Raw genomic sequence first — 12,104 nt, 5'->3', positions numbered from 1 at the left:
AGAAACTGACTGTTAGAACTGTTAAGGCTCCATGGATTGATGAGGAATTGAAAAACTGTATGGTTGAAAGAGATGGGGAAAAGGGAGTTGATAATAAGTCTGGCTGCACATCTGACTGGCTTGCTTATTGCAAATTGAGAAATTATGTGACTAAACTCAACAAGAAGAAGACACTTTATTATGAAGCCAAGATCAATGATATAAAGAATGATGGAAAACAACTTTGGAATACTTTAAATTATGGGTAGAAAGACCAATTCAACTCCATCTTTCATCCAATCAGATGGCTTATAAATCACAAAACCATTTGATGTTGCCAATTATTTTAATGATTATTTCATTGGAGAAGTGGGCAAATTTAGGCAGGAAATACCAACAATGAACGGTGAGCAATTGTATTCATGCATAAAAAAACTAATAATGAAAGAAAAGCAGTGTCATTTTTAATTTTGTAAAGTTAGTGTGGGAGAGGTGGAACATTACTAATGTTGATCAATAATGACAAACCTCCTGGCATTGACAACTTAGATGGAAAGCTACTGAGGATGCTGGCTGACTCTATAGCCACACCTATCTGTTACATTTTCAACCTGAGCCTAGAGGAAAGTCTTTGTCCTCAGGCCTGGAGTGGAGCCAAAATAATTCCTCTACCCAGGAGTGGTAAAGCAGCCATTGCTGGTTCTAACAGCAGATCTATCAGCTTGCTGCCAGCTCTTAGCAAACTGTAGGAAAAAAATGGTGTTTTACCAAATACAATGTTATTTCTCTGTAAAAGAAATAACGACAGACTTTCAGCATGCTTATAGAGAAGGGCACTCAACATGTACTGCACTGACACAAATGACTGATGATTAGTTGAAAGAAATTGATAATAAGAAGATTGTGGGAGCTGCACTGTTAGATTTCAGTGTAACCTTTGATATTATTGATCATAACCTGTTGTTGAAAAAAATTATGTTCTATGGCTTTGCAACCTCATCCATATTGTGGAGTCAGAGCTATCTATTTAATAGAACTCAGAGGGTTTTCTTTAATGGAAGCTTCTCGAATGTCAAACATGTAAAGTGTGGTGTACCGCAGGGCAGCTCTCTAGGCCCCCTACTCAAAGCATGTGTGTCCATGTATGCTGATGATTCAACCGTATACGCATCAGCAACCACAGCTAATGAAGTCAATGAAACCCTTAACAAAGAGTTGCAGTCTGTTTTGGAATGGGTGGCCAGTAATAAACTGGTCCTGAACATCTTTAAACTAAGAGCATTGTATTTGGTACAAATCATTCCTTCAGTTCTAGACCTCAGCTGAATCAGTTAATGAATGGTGTGGCTGTTGAACAAGTTGAGAAGACTAAATTACTTGGAATTACCTTAGATTGTAAACTGTCATGGTCCAAACATATAGATTCAATGGTTGTAAAGATGGGGAGAGGTCTGTTCGTAATAAAGAGATGTTCTGCTTTTATGACACCACACTCGAAAAAGCAAGTTCTGCAGGCTCTAGTTTTGTCTAATCTTGATTATTGTCCAGTTGTGTGGTCTAGTGCTGCAAGGAAATACCTAGTTAAGCTGCAGCTGGCCCAGAACAGAGCGGCACATTTTGCTCTTAATTGTAATCAGAGGGCTGATATAAATACTATGCATGCCAGTCTGTCTTGGCTAAGAGTTGAGGAAAGACTGACTGCATCACTTTTATAAGAATCATGAATGTGTTGAAAATCCCAAATTGTTTGCATAGTCAACTTACACACAGCTCTGACGCACACACTTATCCCACCAGACATGACACCAGGGTTCTTTTCACAGTCCCCAAATTCAGAACAAATTCAAGAAAGTGTACAATATTATATAGAGCCATTATTGCATGGGACTTCCTTCTATCTCATATTACTCAAATACACAGCATACCTGGTTTCAAAAAACAGATAAAGCAACACCTCGCGGCACAACGCCTCTCCCCTATTTGACCTAGATAGTTTGTGTGTATGCATTGATATGTAGGCTACATGTGCCTTTACATTTTTTTATGTGGTTCTGTCCTTGAGTTGTTCTTGTCTATTGATGTTCTGTATCATGTCATTCTGTATTATGTGTCATGTTTTGTGTGGAACCCAGGAAGAGTAGCTGCTGCTTTTGCAACAGCTAATGAGGATCCTAATAAAATACCCAGTGACGGATTTAGGTATAGGCCACATGGGCAGCAGCCCAGGGCAGCATCTTGCCAGGGGCGGTACTGGGCGCCAGCACTTAACCTCTTACATTTATGGGGGCGCTATTTCATTTTTGGATGAAAAACGTTCTCGTTTTAAACAAGATATTTTGTCACAAAAAGATGCTCGACTATGCATATAATTGATAGCATTCGAAAGAAAACACTCTGACGTGTCCAGAACGACCAAGATATTCTCTGTGCGTGGCCTAGAACGTGAGCTTCAGGCAAAACCAAGATGAGATGGCATCCAGGAAATGAGCAGGATTTTTGAGGCTCTGTTTTCCATTGTCTCCTTATATGGCTGTGAATGCGAGAGGAATGAGCCTGCCCTTTCTGTCGTTTCCCCAAGGTGTCTGCAGCATTGTGACGTATTTGTAGGCAGATCATTGGAAGATTGACCATAAGAGACCACATTTACCAGGTGTCCGCCCGGTGTCCTGCGCCGAAATTGGTGCGCAAAAGTCACCTGCCAGTATTTTTCCATGGGATACAGAGAGGAAAGCAAGCTTCCACGAACTGCATATCAATGAAGAGATATGTGAAAAAACACCTTGAGGATTGATTCCAAACAACGTTTGCCATGTTTCGGTCGATATTATGTAGTTAATCCGGAAAAAGTTTTACGTTGTAGGTGACTGAATTTTCAGTTCGTTTCGGTAGCCAGACGCAATGTAGAAAACGGAACGATTTCTCCTACACACAGACGCTTTCAGGAAAAACTGCGCATTTGGTATGTAACTGAGAGTCTCCTCATTGAAAACATCTGAAGCTCTTCAAAGGTAAATGATTTTATTTATTTGGTTATCTGGTTTTTGTGAAAATGTTGCGTGCTAAATGCTACTCAAAATGCTATGCTAGCTTTGCATACTCTTACACAAATTAGTCAATTTCTATGGTTCAAAAGCATACTTTGAAAATCTGAGATGACAGTGTTGTTAAGAAAAGGCTAAGCTTGAGAGCAGACGCATTATTTTCATTTTATTTGCGATTTTCAGAAATCGTTAACGTTGCGTTATGCTAATGAGCCTGAGGCTTTAGTCACAAACCCGGATCCGGGATGGGGAGTTTCAAGAAGTTAAAATATTGGAATAGAGACATTTGCGCGATCAGATTTATATCGCTCATTTGAATGTCAATGATATCACGTCACCGTGTGGGACTGTGGGTCAATTAACCTTATCGGAGTGGGTGCCCTGATTCCAGTTTATGAGCTAGGCAGGCTACTGCCTGGGAAGGTCTCCCACTCAGAAGTACGAGATGGGGGGCAGGGGTAGATTGACCTCAGGTCTCCCCACTGGAAGCCCGAGGTAGGGGGAGCGAAGGAATCTATCAAATAGCGCACCTCTAACTTTGTACAGTACTAATGCAATTAGTAAAATCAGTCACACTACAAAATGTTACCAAATAAATCCCAATTCATTCATAATACTGTGAATATACAGTTTCACAGAAATATTGTTTTATTTTTCTCAAGTTTGTGTCGAAATCGTTAAGAATCATGTAAACCAGTCTGCACACCACCTAGGTGAAGTCTTGACTCTTGTTTGACAGTGTTGGGGCATGGGTAATGTATTGATGCTTGAGTGCCGAATCAACACAAATTTGTTTCTATTTGTCTTTGTTAGTATCATGACTTCTGCCGAAGTCGGTTCCTCTCCGTGTTCGGCGGTCCACGTCACCGGTCTTCTAGCCATCGTCAATCCATTTTTCATGTTCCATTTGTTTTGTCTGGTTGTCACACTCACCTGGTTTCAATGCCCTAATTACATGTTGTATATGTTCCCTCTGTTTCCCCTATGTCCTTATCGGGAATGTTTTATTGTAAGTATGTGGGCTTTATGTGACTGGTGCGATATGGGTTTTGTGCCCATGTGTTTTTGTTATTTTTGTATGCCGGTAGTTTTGTACATTAAACGGCTCCGGCTATTTACCAAGTTCTGCTCTCCTGCGTTTGACTTCCATGCCACCAGTTACGCACCCCTGACTGAATTCCCGACCAGGACATGGGGGAAACAGAGGGAACATATACAACATGTAATTAGGGAATTGAAACCAGGTGAGTGTGACAACCAGACAAACCAAATGGAACATGAAAAATGGATCGGCAATGGCTAGAAGACTGGTGACGTGGACCACTGAACAGTTCCCAAACAAGGAGAGGAACCGACTTTGGGTAAAAGTCATGACAGTTAGTTCTTTTTGATATTTATGAGTCTTATTTTTGTATATATTTTTAGATTTATTTAGTTTTAAATGTTATGATTATTTATTATTTATTTGTGCTCTCAAATTACAGTTAGTGCAGAATAGTGCTTTTTGGGGGGGGGTCGCCTATTTATGAGACCACTGCAAAATTATCAGTTTCTCAGTTTTACTATTTATAGGTATGTGTTTGGCTAAAATTAACATTTTTGTTTTATTCTATAAACTACTGACAACATTTCTCCCAAATTCCAAATAAAAATATTGTCATTAAGATCATTTATTTGCAGAAAATGAAAACTGATCAAACAAACAAAAAAGACGCAGTGTTGTCAGACCTCGAATAATGCAAAGAAAATAAGTTCATATTAATTTTTAAACAACACAATGCTAATGTTTTAACTTAGGCAGAGTTTAGAAATCTATATTTGGTGGAATAACCCTGATTTTTAATCACTCACTCAATCACCTCCTTGATTACCTGCCCTATTTATGTTACTCCCTTTGGTTCCTTCCCCAGGCGTTATTGTATCTGTTTCATGTCGGTGCGCTGTTCGTGTTTCTTGTTTTGTTCATGTTTGTTTATTAAAATGTATTCACTCACTGAACTTGCTTCCTGACTCTCAGCGTACATCGTTACAATGAAAATGCAATGACAATCACATACAGGCTAAAACTAGAGCAACAGAAGAAAGCATTGCTCACTTGTGTAACGTGTAGCTTAAGGGCCTATTGAGAAAATGTGTGATGTTGCAATTAATTAGAAATGTCTATTTATGCTCTGTTTAAATCTATGGGTTTATTTTACACTGAACAAAAATATCAACTCAACAATTTCAAAGATTTTACCGAGTTACAGTTCATATTAGGAAATTAGTTAATTGAAATAAATTCATTCGACCCTAATCTATGAATTTCACATGACTGGGAATACAGATATGCATCTGTTGGTCACAGATGCCTTAAAGGTAGGGTCGAGGATCAGAAAACCAGTCAGTATCTGGTGTATCACGCCCTGACCTTGGAGATCCTTTTTATGTCTCTATTTTGGTTTGGTCAGGGCGTGAGTTGGGGTGTGCATTCTATGTTTTGTGTTTCTATGATTTTATATTTCTATGTTTTGGCCGGGTATGGTTCTCAATCAGGAACAGTTGTCTATCGTTGTCTCTGATTGGGAACCATACTTAGGCACCCTTTTTCCCTCTTGTGTTTGTGGGAAGTTAACTTTGTTTGATGGCACATACCCTTAAGCTTCACGGTTTGTTTTGTATTGTTTTGTCGGCGTCACTTCGAATAAAAGAGAAAATGTACGCTCACCACGCTGCACTTTGGTCCAGTTCTTTTAACGGCTGTGACATGGTGTGACCACCATTTACCTCATCCTCCGCAAAAAGTTGGTCAGGCTGTTGATTGTGGCCTGTGGAACAGTGTTCCACTCCACTTCAATGGATGTGGGAACTGGAACACACTGTCGTACACGTTGATCCAGAGCATCCCAAACATAATTAATGGGTGACATGTCTGGTGATGGGAAGGTCATGGAGGAACTGGGACATTTCACACAGTGAAACCAAGGCTACCTAAATATGGTTTCCAATCAGAGACAATGACTAACACCTGCCCCTGATTGAGAACCATATCAGGCCAAACACAGAAATAGACAAACAAGACATCCAACATAGAATGCCCACTCAGATCACACCCTGACCAACCAAAACATAGAAACATACAAGTAAACTATGGCCAGGGCGTGACAGTACCCCCCCCCACCCCACCCCAAGGTGCGGACTCCGGCCGCAAAACCTGAACCTTTCGGGGAGGGTCTGGGTGGGCATCTGTCCGCGGGGCAGCTCGGGACAGAGGGGCAGCTCGGGACAGAGGGGCAGCTCGGGACAGAGGGGCAGCTCGGGACAGAGGGGCAGCTCGGGACAGAGGGGCTCTTCAGACTCCGGCAGCAGCGCCGGACAGGCGGGAGACTCCGGCAGCAGCGCCGGACAGTCGGGAGACTCCGGCAGCAGCGCCGGACAGGCGGGAGACTCCGGCAGCAGCGCCGGACAGGCGGGAGACTCTGGCAGCACAGGAGAGGAGGAAGGCTCTGGCAGATCCTGGCTGACTGGCGGATCTGGAAGAATCTGGCTGACTGGCGGATCTGGAAGAGTCTGGCTGACTGGCAGATCTGGAAGAGTCTGGTTGACTGGCAGATCTGGAAGAGTCTGGTTGACTGGCAGATCTGGAAGAGTCTGGTTGACTGACAGTTCTGGAAGAGTCTGGTTGACTGGCAGATCTGGAAGAGTCTGGCAGATCTGGAAGAGTCTGGTTGACTGGCAGATCTGGAAGAGTCTGGTTGACTGGCAGTTCTGGAAGAGTCTGGCAGATTGGAGGATCTGGAGGAGTCTGGCTGACTGGCAGATCTGGAAGAGTCTGGTTGACTGGCAGTTCTGGAAGAGTCTGGCTGACTGGCGGATCTGGAAGAGTCTGGCTGACTGGCAGATCTGGAAGAGTCTGGCAGATTGGAGGATCTGGAGGAGTCTGGCTGACTGGCAGATCTGGAAGAGTCTGGTTGACTGGCAGATCTGGAAGAGTCTGGTTGACTGGCAGATCTGGAAGAGTCTGGCAGATCTGGAAGAGTCTGGTTGACTGGCAGATCTGGAAGAGTCTGGTTGACTGGCAGTTCTGGAAGAGTCTGGCTGACTGGCGGATCTGGAAGAGTCTGGCAGATTGGAGGATCTGGAGGAGTCTGGCTGACTGGCAGATCTGGAAGAGTCTGGTTGACTGGCAGTTCTGGAAGAGTCTGGCTGACTGGCGGATCTGGAAGAGTCTGGCTGACTGGCAGATCTGGAAGAGTCTGGCAGATTGGAGGATCTGGAGGAGTCTGGCTGACTGGCAGATCTGGAAGAGTCTGGTTGACTGGCAGATCTGGAAGAGTCTGGTTGACTTGCAGATCTGGAAGAGTCTGGTTGACTGGCAGTTCTGGAAGAGTCTGGCTGACTGGCGGATCTGGAAGAGTCTGGCAGATTGGAGGATCTGGAAGAGTCTGGCAGATTGGAGGATCTGGAGGAGTCTGGCTGACTGGCAGATCTGGAAGAGTCTGGTTGACTGGCAGATCTGGAAGAGTCTGGTTGACTGGCAGATCTGGAAGAGTCTGGTTGACTGGCAGATCTGGAAGAGGCTGGTTGACTGGCAGATCTGGAAGAGTCTGGTTGACTGGCAGATCGACAGATCTGGAAGAGTCTGGCAGATTGGCGGATCTGGAGGAGTCTGGCTGACTGGCAGATCTGGAAGAGTCTGACTGACTGGCGGATCCTGGCGGATCCTGGCAGACTGACGGTTCTGGCTGCTCCATGCTGACTGGCAGCTCTGGCTGCTTCATGCTGACTGGTGGCTCTGGCTGCTCCATGCTGACTGGCGACTCTGGCTGCTCCATGCAGATTGGCAGCTCTGGCTGCTCCATGCAGACTGGCATCTCTGGCAGCTCCTTGCAGACTGGCAGCTCCTTGCAGACTGACAGCTCCTTGCAGACTGACAGCTCCTTGCAGACTGGCAGCTCCTTGCAGACTGGCAGCTCCTTGCAGACTGGCAGCTCCTTTCAGACTGGCAGCTCCTTGCAGACTGGCAGCTCCATGCAGACAGGCAGCTCTGCCTGCTCCATGCAGACTGACAGCTCTAGCTGCTCCATGCAGGCTGGCAGCTCTGGTTGCGCTAAACAGGCAGGAGACTCCGGCAACGCTGTAGAGGCGGAAGGCTCTGGCAGCGCTGAACAGTCGGGAGACTCCAGCAGCGCAGGAGAGGAGGAAGGCTCTGGCTGCGCTGAACAGGCGGGAGACTCTGTCAGCACTGTAGAGTAGGAAGGCTCTGGCTGCGCTGAACAGGCGGGAGACTCCGGCATCGCAGGAGAGGAGAAAGGCTCGGGCAGCGCTGAACAGGCGGGAGACTCCGGCAGCGCAGGAGAGGAGGAAGGCTCCGTCAGCGCTGGAGAGGCGAGACGCACTGTAGGCCTGATGCATGGTGCTGGCACTGGTGGTACTGGGCCGAGGACATGCACAGGAAGCCTGGTGCGGGGAGCTGCCATCGGAGGGCTGGTGTGTGGAGGTGGCACAGGATGGGCTAGACCGTGAAGGCCTACTGGAGATCTTGAGAGCAGTGCTGGCACAGGACATGCAAGGCTAGGGAGGTGCACAGGAGGCCTGGTGCGTGAGGCTGCCTCCTCATACCGGCGCCTCTCCGCTTTCACCGCCTCCAGTTCTTCCTTGGGGCGGCAATATTCTCCAGGCTGAGCCCAGGGTCCTTCTCCGTCTAATTCGTCCTCCCATGTCCATTCCTTTTTTTGTTGCTCCTGCTGTTGCTTTTGCCTGTTACCACGCCGCTTGGTCCTGTTGTGGTGGGTGATTCTGTCACGGCTTTCGTTGTGACCGATTTAGGGTCGGTTATTCTGTAAAGTTCTATACATGATTGGAGACAGGCACATAGGGATAGGGAGTTTTCATACTCCACCCAAAAATACCACATGCCACCCAAAAATACAACATGAAAGGCACGGGGATGAAGCCCAAAACATACACATACAGTGGGGCAAAAAAGTATTTAGTCAGCCACCAATTGTGCAAGTTCTCCCACTTAAAAAGATGAGAAGCCTGTAATTTTCATCATAGGTACACTTCAACTATGACAGACAAAATGAGAAAAAAATCCAGAAAATCACATTGTAGGATTATTAATGAATTTATTTGCAAATTATGATGGAAAATAAGTATTTGGTCAATAACAAAAGTTTATCTCAATACTTTGCCATTGCCAACAAAGGGTATATAACAGAGGTCAAACGTTTTCTGTAAGTCTTCACAAGGTTTTCACACACTGTTGCTGGCATTTTGGCCCATTCCTCCATGCAGATCTCCTCTAGAGCAGTGATGTTTTGGGGCTGTTGCTGGGCAACACGGCCTCTTTTTAAGTGGGAGAACTTGCACAATTGGTGGCTGACTAAATACTTTTTTGCCCCACTGTATACAAAAAACAGGGATGTAACCCAAACAAAACAGCAAGGTTAAACCTCTAATAAATCCTCGGGACAAGACCCGTAATAAAAATACACGGGACGAGACCCGTATTAACGAGTACATAAAACACGCAGCACGAAAGCCGAAACCAGAAAGCACAGGTACACAACAGAGGGCAAATATATACAATTACTAATCATGAGAAATGGGAACCAGGTGTGCGTGATGAAACAGTTCAGTGATTCATAGAGGCTGGTGACTTGACCTCCGGAACTGGTGCGCGGAATGGATAGCAGTACCGGGGGAATCTGGGACATGAACAAACAAGTTGGGTCTAGCTATATCTTTGGGTCATAATTGTGTCCAAAAAGATTAATAAAACGCATTACACCATGGCAATTGATTTGCTTTACTCTTTTCTTGTGGTTGAAATACCACCTGGAAGTGTAATAGCCTCCCCTCAATGTAAAAACCAAAAGAGCATTACAACCCAACAAACTGCAACACTCCGTACCAGCACCACTTGAGCACAAAATTATGTCACTAATTCATTCAAAAAGACGTCACTCTGCACCAGTAAACTACCTGGAGTCTATGAGAATGAGATCCTGATTTAGACCCTCCATGTTCTAATTAAACTGGAATGGCTCCCACTCCCTGTACGTCCTCAGGCCATGTGGTTCATCCAGGAACCCCAGCCAGGCCACACCGACATTGGAGATCTCGGCCTTAATTCTCCTCTTCCCACAGACAGAACCTCTGCTCTGGGTAACCGACCAGAGTCAGCCTCCGAATAGTGGAGGCAACACTGACTTAGGCCTAATCAATGCATTAGTAAACTAAGTATGTGCATTGTTAAAGGACCGTTAAAGCCAAATTGTTACTTTATACGGCTACAGATACAGCTGCTGAGGAATGAGTCGTTGAAAAGCTGATTGTCAAAACACCTTGCTGCTCTAGAAAAGCTCATGGTAAAGAGCAAGATATCAGATTGCAACACTTGCAAATGTTGATATGGTGGCCATATTTGAGATAATTAAAGAGAAATCTACACCATAGTTCCAATAAAACAGGATTCTGCAGTCTATCTTTTAGAACATTCTCTCATGTCCTCCTGACACATGAAAGTGGCCACAGGGCTATATTGCATGTAGCCGATGATACCGACCCTACCGTAAAGACCCTACAGTTACGACCCTACCGTTACGACCCTACCGTTACGACCCTACCGTTACGACCCTACCGTTACGACCCTACCGTTACGACCCTACCGTTAGGTTACGACCCTACCGTTACGACCCTACCGTTACGACCCTACCGTTACAACCCTACCGTTACGACCCTACCGTTATGACCCTACGGTTAAGCTAGCTGCACTGGGGTCAAAACGCAATCATGGTTACATTCAGACACTGTGGAACCGGCACGAGATATGGGTCGGAAAACATACCTCAATGCAGGGAGGGGACATGCCATTGTACTCCAAATGTTGTGTTTATCCACAATGATACATCCAGATGATTGAAATACTGCTAATTTTCCTAGAAAACTGCCCTTTTCATACTCATGCTAGTTAGCAGTAGCCACCGCTATTTTGCATGCAGCATAGGATGCTTATTGGACATGCTGTTTGCTGTGTGACAGAAAAGGGCAATCTGTAATGTGTTTCTAGGGAGAACAGGCCTGTCCCTCTCCTGAGATTTGCTTGAAGGTACTTGGCTCTGAAATGACATTCAAAAGGACAGAACACACTGTAATAGATCTATTGTGTAGAACGGCAGACAAGAGATGAATAGTGATTGTTCTCTCTTCTAACAATCAGCAAATCCTTCACAGAAGGACCGAGCATTGTTTCCCGTTCAGAAAATCTCTTGGTCCTAGTGAGAGCATATAACTTGGGCTATGACTTGTTCCAAGTCAGATCTCATGGTTGGGAAAAAACAGAGGGCCATATTCAAATCAAATCTACTCAAATTGTATTTGTCACATGCTTCATAACAAAAGATGTAGACTACCAGTGAAATACTTAGTTACGGGCCCTTCCCAAAAATGCAGAATTTGGGGGGGGGGGGTAATAGTAGAAAATAAATACACAATGAGTAGCAATAACTTGGCTATATACACGGGGTACCAGTACAGAGTCAATGTGCAGGGGTACGAGGTAAATATGTACATATAGGTAAGGATAAAGTGACTAGGTAAAAGGATACATAATAAACAGTAGCAGCAGCGCATGTGATGAGTCAAAAGAGATTAGTGCAACAAGGGTCAATGCAGATATTCCAGGAAGCTATTGGTTAATGATTTAACTAACTATTTAGCAGTCTTACAGCTTGGTGGTAGAAGATATTAAGGGTTCTGTTTCATTGTTACAGCTTGCTATGCGGTAGCAGAGAGAACAGTCTATTTTTTTATTTTACCTTTATTTAACTAGGCAAGTCAGTTCAAAACAAATTCTTATTTTCAAGAATAAGGAACAGTGGTTTAGCTACCTGTTCAGGGGCAGAATGACAGATTTGTACCTTGTCAGTTCGGGGGTTTGAACTTGCAACCTTGCGGTTACTAGCCCAACTCTTCAACCACTAGGCTACACCACCACCGCCATGACTTAGGTGGCTGGAGTGTTTGACAATTCTTAAGTCCTACCTCTGACACCGCCTGGTATAGAGGTCTTGGATGGTAGGGAGCGCGTCCTCACTT

This window comes from Oncorhynchus masou, chromosome 32 (assembly GCF_036934945.1).
Source record: "Oncorhynchus masou masou isolate Uvic2021 chromosome 32, UVic_Omas_1.1, whole genome shotgun sequence".
Classification (NCBI taxonomy): domain Eukaryota; kingdom Metazoa; phylum Chordata; class Actinopteri; order Salmoniformes; family Salmonidae; genus Oncorhynchus; species Oncorhynchus masou.
The sequence above is the reverse complement of the archived record's forward strand: the minus strand, read 5'-3'. Positions refer to the sequence as shown.